Genomic DNA, 8,781 nt, shown 5'->3' with positions numbered 1-8,781 from the left:
AACTGGCAATTTGGCTCAAAAGGAGAGCACAACGCAAAAGAATCAAAAGCCATTTGAAGAAAACTACACATACATTCTCCTCTCTCACCATCAAAGCACAGCTCTGTTCTCCCAACCTCTTTGGCCCTCTGTTTCGGTCTGCAAAACAGGAATAACATTGCAGAAGAGAGTGAGAGTCAGAGATCGTGAGCCCACTTGCTGAACTCTGGAAGGAGCTCCCCTTCTGCCCTTCAGCATTTTTATGTCTGCAGTACCTCCCATGTGGCAAGGGCTACCTACATGGGGAATATCTGGTTTGTTTCTATGCACAGAAGCTACATTCACTTAAAATATTTGTGGAAAACCACTGGTTTCAGATGTGTGACTGACAAACCTCGATTAGAACACAGGATTTAGTACAAATATAAAGCTCTTTACAAATCTCAGACTTTGTGACATAGTATTAGCTGTGAATGTAAAACAGCATAGAGATGTGTTTTGCTGCAACAACAACAATTTAAAGATCAAATACCTCTTCCTATCAGATTCCCCATACTGATTTCTGAGAATCTAGTGAAATACAAAGGATGTTTGCAAAGTAGAACGCTTGCATATGCTTCATTAATTAGTTTGGCAAGGCTTCCAATACCAAAGGTGCATGTATTTTTACACAGGCTTGGGCAATCTGCCTCAGATTTTTAAATATTCATGTTTCTGCACTAATTGTGTTCTGTATCATTTCATTGTATATATATATATATGTACACATATATACACACATATTTAACAGAGCTTGGAATTTGTCATTCTGCTGGGATTTCTAAAAATATCCTTCCAGAAAAACTTCCATTGAACTTGACTGGGAGAGGTGGTGCATACTTTTCTTTTTCTTGGAGCTCCATCTCAGTCCAACAGGAATACTGTCCATATAATCTTAGCATCACATTTCACATTAAGCTCATGATGAGCTGAATTTTTAGTAGAACTGCCTATGAAATTTCAGATGAAACATCTTCTCATTGGAATACAACAGCTTGTTCAAACAGAATGTTTTGGGCTTTGACAACTTCCCAACTCAACACAGATAGGAATGTCTTATAAAACAGCTTTTGGGGCTCCTAAATCAACATTCTTTGGCAAAGGGGTGATGGACTTCCTGGGTTGACTGTGGCACCCAAGGAGCTGCTTTATTCCATTTTGAACAGAAATGGGAATAAGAAGCAGTCATTTTTCTGAAGCCTGTGTTTCTGAATTTCCTTTCCATCTCCAATTCACTTGTTTGCATTTCATCTCTCACCCAAACATCCCAACAAAATTCTTCTAGCAACACAGAAATGCTAAATATCACCTCCTCTGGCCTGATTACTGAGAGCAATGGAAGGGCTACAAGGAGGAAAGGGGAAGCACTGAGAGATGTGGTGCAGCAACAGACTCTAGAGCCTTCACACACTTCTAGAGCCTACTGGTTGCTGAAGCACTGGACCAGCTTGAGAACTTTTTCTATCTAGGTGCAGTCCAGCTTTCACCTTGGGTTTTATTGCAGGAAAAAGCTATTCAATGCCAGTCACTTGCGGCAGTACTTAGCATTACCTAACAGTTCACAAGAGTACTCTAGAACACCTAAAAGAAAGAGATGCATCAAACGCCCAAAGCAAAGGGCACATCCTGTCTCTTCACAGATAATGACATGACATGCTGAAGAATCTTCCTACACTTTAGAAAAATAAAGAGTAGCAGGGAATACATTGGAAGGGAAGTGCAAAAAGTGAGAGGGTTGGGGAAGTGCCTTCCTTATTTTTTACCATCCATTTATTTTCACCTTCTCACAAACATAAGTATACATTCATGTACCTTTGTGTGGCACTTTGTCCCCTAGTAAACGTCAAATACTTTGAAGTTAGGAGGAACTTCTTACGGTTTATGTGCTCCCTCTAAGAACACCACATCATTTTAGTCGAGGCAGAGGGAGAGTCTGGACAACATGCTAAGACATAACATGGCCTACCTCATAAAATGCATTGTACCTACAGAAAACCAAGTACCCACTGGCCTCAGTGCTGCCCACTGTGCACTGTGTGCAGCCATTAAATAAAGCCCCCAGCATTTTACCGAGCTTGGACAATCACACTGGACAACATAACAGGATCGATGCGGGAGATGAGGATAAAGACCAAACAGCTCTAGAGATGTCCTAGAGAAGACTAGTAAACAACAGGCCTCCATAGAGAAGGGTGATAGAAAACTCAAATCACACTGAAATTTATCAAAGCTTAAAGCTGCTTACAATAATGGCTCAAGGTGAACGATTAATTTCAAACCAGGCCAAATTGAGGAAAAGAACCTTGATGCACACACCAATTTTGTTTCTCAAAGTCAAGAATTGCCTAATCAATAGTAGTGCTAAAAGGAGATGGGCGCTCTCAGGGGTACCATTACAAAGAATTGCACTGGATTTTAGCCACCTGGCTCCCAATTGCTTTAATAGCTGTCACATGGCTAAAACCCAGTCTGAAGCTTTAAAACCTCACCCCTCAGTCTTCCTGAGCATCCACTGCTGTCAGGTGGCAAATGTGAAACAGCAGGAGGGACTGCGAGATTTACTCCTGTATTGACCAGTACTAGAACATGCCCAAGAATTTGCACTGCTGTTGCAAGTGTCAGTTACTGGGTGAAGAAGGCAAAGCAGGAGAGGGTAAAAGGGGTGAGTGAGAGAAAGTGAAAGAAACTCTACTTAACCCTTCTGCTGTTGATGTGTTGATAGCAGTCTGCATCAGGTCCTCACATTGCTGGCCTAATCCAATCAGCCCTCCTCTTCCATTAGCTAAAAATAAACTGGCACTTTTTAGGTAATGCTCTGACTGCTCCCCCCATTCCAAATTGTACTCAAAATCTTAATGGAAAACCTTCGAGGAGTTTAAGGTTTTAAATCAAATAAAGAAGCAGACAAAAGGAGAAAAATCCAATCAGAGCAGAAAGGGTTTGCTTACACAGGAGCTGATTTTCTTTCCCTTTTCACCAGCACTGAACTCCACAGGGGAATTAGCTGAAAAGACAGAAGGAAGTAGACAAACTGGAAGAGGAAGGAAGAGTTTCTCTCATGCTCCTGTTATACATAGTATTACACAAGGAGAGGTGGCATCATGTCAATGAGATCTTAGCTTGACTTGGTTCCTTGGCCTGCTAATAATCAGCTATGGGATGGTGAGCACCTTGCTCCCCTTCTCCAACAGCTTCCACAGTTCCAGAGCCCTCCAGAGGTGGGATTGCCTTGGTGTGCCCAGAGGAGAGCAGTAGGAATCGGCCTTTGCAGCAGCCCCCCTCCCAGGAGGTCACCTTGTAGTGGGGCTCTCATAGAACATATAAATAACCAGCAATATCAAACACTTTTTGAAAGGAAGGGGAAAAATATTCATTGAATCACAGAATGACTTGGGCTGGAAGGAACCTTAAAGATCACCAGACCAGGTTGCTCAGAGCCCCATCCTTGAACGCTCACAGTGATGGGGCATCCACAACTTCTCTGGACAACCTGTTCCACTGCCTCACCACCCTCACAGTAAAGAATTTATTCCTAATATCTAATCTAAACCTACTCTCTTTCAGTTTGAAACCATTCCCCCTTGTCCTGTCAACACCTGCCCCTAGGGAATTTCCTCTCCAGCCTTCTACTAAGCTCCCTTTAGGTACAATGTTTCTAAGTGGAAGTGGTTGGGCAAAGAGAATAGAGAAATAAAGCAGACCAAGGGACTTGAAAAAAGCAAAGTAATTGAAAAAAACCCCACCATCAGGCCTGTAACATAACCTGAGCCTGTAACTTAAGGTGAGTGGGAAAAAAAAATAAGTAAAAAAGATTTTGCACTATCAACCTTCCTGCCAGCCATCTAGAAGACTCTACATCTAAATTTTAGACAGTGGTTAGAAGAGAAGAAAGGGAATGGAAAAATACTCTTCAAATAGTAGATAATTGTTACAAGCATGCAAAAACTAGGAATTATTTTTTTTATATATATAGGAGCCTGAACACATTTCATAGTATGGCCCTTTTTCATTGAACCCTGCATAATTTATATGTACCTTAAAAGAATTATTTAAAAACAAACTAACAAACAAAAAAAATTACCACAGTCTCCTGAGCCGAAGCAAAACTGTACACTACAGGAAATTGAGAGCATTGAGATTTCTATTGAAAGAAAGGACAGGAAGATGGTACTTGATCTAGAACCCATTAATTTGGTAAGCTCTGAATCTAACTACGAGCATAGGGTCATGAGCCAGAGAGTACTGGTGAGTGCTACTGTTATGCTGGCTTTTGCAGTATCTCTCTTCATAGACAGCAGAGCCAAACCACATCAGTTCCCCTTAGTTGAGCTGGATTGGCACTTTGGAAATCCTGGTGCACTGGAAATATTTAAATTCTCACATTTGAGGAGTAAGAGCAACATAGAGCTACTGGCTAAATGTTGTTCAAGAAAAATAAAGGTAGAAGAATTGGCAGGAGGAGGAGAAGAAGAAGAAACAATGAGAAATAAAACGGAGAGGGAAATGAAACAGAAACAAGATACAGCAGAGAAGGGAGAATAGGAGAGAGTTTGGGAAACTGGGGGAGGAGAGGATTAAATTAATCAAAACCAAGAAAGAATTACAGAAACGGAAACAATGAGAAACACAGGAGAGCACTTGAACTCACAAAGTAAAAACAAGCAAGAAGTAAGAGGTATATTGGAGGCAATAGAAGGAAATAGTGAGGCAATGAAAGAGAGAAAGGAAAAGGTGTGAGGAACTGAAAATGGCAAGACATAGGAGAGAAAATGGGAGAGAGGAAAGGGAGGTAAAGAGAAGGAATTGTACAGGGAAAGGACCAGAAAGAGGAGAACAATCCTAGGGAGCCTGCTGTGGTGGGTCGCAGAGGAGTTCACAAGCCCATGCACTCCAACTATTTCTTTTTGATTCTGTGTCATTGTCAGGCTTCAGACTGCAGCTGCAAATTGTTTGTCTGGCAGTTCTGGTAGGTTTGATTCAATAACTCCTGTAAGAGGGCAGGCAGGATATCAATGCTGCTTTATTGCCTTTTTCTCTGCCTACAATAGCAATCCTCCAGTTATACAGTATTATAAAGTGCCATCACTGGGGGTTGTATCTCAGCATAGTCACATCTCATCTTCCTAGACTATAATAAGCTGGCAAAGGTAGAAGTCTGAAACTACGTGAGCTTTGTGAAATGATTAACATTGAGGCCTAAAGATTGGCATCACGGGTGGGCACTGAGCAGACAACAGACCCTCACTTCCCAAGTACCACAGTGAGGGGCAGGTACATCCTACAGGATCAGCTCCACCAAAATGCACTTGGTAACCTTTGTCAAGTCTCAGTCCATCCACTAGTGAATAAAGCATTAACACTCCAGAAAGCTGCAACCACTGCTGGGGAGCAGAGAAAAAAACCCATACAGTCCTGTCAGTTGGGTAACTTTTCATGCCTCTCTTCAAATTCCTTGGTTGTGAACTCTTTAAAAATAATCATGCAGCAACATTTAACCTAATATTGGACTGACTGACATGGACCTACCATTATTCTTCCTGGAAGTTCATTCCTTCAGGCTCTGAGGGTGTACTTCACCAGTCTGACACAGAGGAATTTCTCCAGCCTTGAGTGTGCATGATCTGTCAATAAAAAAGAGGCTTTCAGTTACACTGTGTCATCAAATAGCAGCTTTTACAAACATTAAATTCAGGTTAAAAATGTCACAGCAAAACAGGAAAATCACCACACAGAAAACTGCCCGTGAGGCATTTTATTTGTATATCTTTAAAATAACCCTCAAAAATTCCTGACATATTGTTCTGGTTAAGGCCACACAAATAGGAACACAACTTCTCATTCAGGCCTGGTCATTACAAATATTGGGAGTACCTGAATAGAAAGAGATCAATTTAATTTGCTTAACCTCTGCCTCACATATAAACACATACAGAAATCCCTCTTTCATTGTAAAAATCGTAGATGGCTGTCTTTAAGATTCTGTATAGAAGTCATTGTGGTTTTACACTGCAGTTTATTTCATACATTTCCACCCTTCTGAGTCACACTGTTCAGCCTCCTACTTATTCTTAATAGATTAATTTGCGATTGCTCCCTCGACATTTCAGCCTTTCATGACGGAGAGCAGTTCCTCTCATTTCACTCATCAAGGCTCCACATAATAATGAAAGTTCCCATAGGTCACCTTATTTCCTTAACCCATTTAGCCTTCCACCCTGATGAGCGTTCTTAAACCTAGAGCTGTCTGGGTTAAGGCAAAAATAAAATTTTTCCTGTGTGGCAACTGCAACCAAATCTCTATTGCAACAGTTCTATAGAAAATGTGGCTATAAACATGTGACTTCAATTCTCCAACACCTTTGTATTGTCATAATATCCTATTTGTTTTTTCCAAGGAGTCAGACACACAGAATTAGTGAGATTCTTCTCTAATAACCCCACGTGTCTTTTTTCCTTGGTACACTGAATAATACGAATTCTAATGTGGTTCACCAGCTCTAGACCTACTGTTAGAGCTACTAAAAGATCCCAGACCTCCTTGGCTTGGTTAGAATTGCTTCTTACTTGTTTGCTAATCTTTACATTTGGCAGAGTAATCAACGTCTGCTATTTTACTCATTATAATCTTTCAAAATAGAATTGATAGGCAAGATCCTGAGCTGCCATAAGTTGGCATGTCCCTAGCATCACTTCAGCGGTCCAGCTTCACACATTAAATAGATGCTTCAAAACAAACCTGAAGGGCACGCTGCCAGTTTGAATTTTCTAGTTGTTACTTATGACCAATAGCTATTTTCTAAGTTGTGGCCCTGCTCCATGATCACCACTGATGTAGGGGAAAGTTGCAACCCAGCCTGCAGGCAGGCAGGCTCTGGGTGCAAGTGAGGGGCAGCTGAAAGTACATCCCTGTTCTCCCAGGAGATCCACATTAAAAGACCAAATCATCACATTTATTTAAAGAATGATTTTTACATTGCATCATATTCCAAGTTGCCTTTTCTTTTGTGCAATCTGTCCATTTCAGGGAAGACAAAGTATTTCTGACCAGGAATGTAGTGCTAAATAAAACAACTTTCATTCATAACACAACCTTGAGGGTTGTGCATCATTAGGGGGATACAACAGTTAGCTCAAGGTAATTCAGTGTTGATTGGGTTGGGGATAATTTTCTGGCAACTAAGGATGGAATTGAGACCAAAAAATCATTTCAAATAACTGTGAAGGAGTCACAGGATAGCAACACCTTCCAGTCTCTAGGGACCTAGAATTGATTTGAACTGGTCTACCACTTAAATGGAGAAAAGCTATTATCCCATCACTAATCTCTTGAGCCATTCAGCCCCACTTGAAGCAATTTTTTCTTCAATAAGCTATTTTACATATTTCACTTAGTCCACAATCTATGGGAGAAGCTTATCACATGATTTGTGTAAAAAGATAAATAGCTCAACCCTTTGCATTTCTGTTTATTCTTGGGTTTGTTGCTAACATGACAAAACTATTAAACATGTTCCTCCTCTTCCCTCCTTATGGAACCCTGCTTTTCTTCCTACCATTCCCAAAATAAGACAACTTCTTGTCAGCTTTTGGAAGAAGACCCAGCCTGGGAGCATGTGTTCTAGGTTTTTTTCCACATAAATGTAAATTTATTGCCCTCAAATGTCATAGCAGTCATCAGTATAATGCTGATACCTCCTCCATAGCATTGCAGCACAAGAAGGGTAAAATCCAGGATTTGCAGTGTAGAGACAGAATTGCTAAAGATGAAATTTGTCAAAGCAGTCTTCGTTTTTAGGTACATTCATGGGCACCAAAAGGTGGACACACTGCTCACTTGTATACAAAGATGCCGTAATTATTAAGAATGTCTTAAAAATTAGGCCTTTGGTGTCTGATACTAGGCTTGCAAAAAATTAAGATATCCATATTGGAAAGTCACATAAGAGAAAGGGGCTGTGAATGAGGCCATGTCTGTGGTAGAGCAAAGGCAAGCACCAGGGAGGTCAGAGCTGTGGTTTGGCAATGGGGACACACTGGCCCAGCAGGAGATTCCTTTCAGGTGAGAAAGCAAACACACGTTCATGCTCAAACCTCTCAACCTCTCTCGCTGTTTTTTCACTCAGAAGAGCCTGTCTTGCCTACTTTATGCTTTCTCTTCATTAAGCATTTCCTCTGTAGTTTCTGCTACCGCTGAATTTACTCAGCCTCCTCCATCACTCCCAGAATTAGAATCTGTGTCTTTGAAAAAACAGAGCTTTCTTCATTTCAGGCAGCTAATCCTCCTCCTGCTCACCCCACAGGTTACACTGCTGGAGCAACACTACTTTGATACTGTTCCTCTGGCAGCAATTAGAATCAAATCAGCACCAGGCTGTTTATAAAAAGGGATGTTGCTATAATGACACTATCAATTCTTCCAAACATTGTAGCTATTTATCAAGTGATTAAAGTAAAGTAACTTACTCCAGGTTTACTAGCCTATTTTCCATTGGAACTTATAAGATTTTACTGCCTCTAGTATGGCACTTGGACTGCTAATAATTTCAATTTTATTACATTATCATATTTTTTAGATTTATTTCTAGGTTTTGCATAAGATTCAAATTGTTACCCAGTTGATAGAATAATATAAATTTATCTTGGTCAAAAATCACATTAGGATAATTATCTTGCCCTTTTGGCAGATAATTTTGTTTGTAATATATTGAAAATGCTTATTTTTTCGTTTTTCTAACCACTCATTCTTATAGAAGAGGCTATTTT

At 40.5% G+C, this 8,781-nt stretch overlaps 1 long non-coding RNA gene across 1 annotated transcript in view; it reads right to left on the bottom strand.

Annotated features, from left to right (window-relative positions):
- Positions 1 to 5,547: 5,547 nt before the first annotated feature.
- Positions 5,548 to 8,781, bottom strand: part of LOC135416776 (uncharacterized) — a 121,674-nt gene continuing 118,440 nt past the window's right edge. The window contains exon 3 of the long non-coding RNA XR_010431714.1: positions 5,548 to 5,639. This is a non-coding gene — a long non-coding RNA (uncharacterized LOC135416776). The remainder of the gene's footprint in view (positions 5,640 to 8,781) is intronic.

Source organism: Pseudopipra pipra, chromosome 6, assembly GCF_036250125.1.
Source record: "Pseudopipra pipra isolate bDixPip1 chromosome 6, bDixPip1.hap1, whole genome shotgun sequence".
NCBI lineage: Eukaryota > Metazoa > Chordata > Aves > Passeriformes > Pipridae > Pseudopipra > Pseudopipra pipra.
This window is presented reverse-complemented; position numbering and strand designations above follow the sequence as displayed.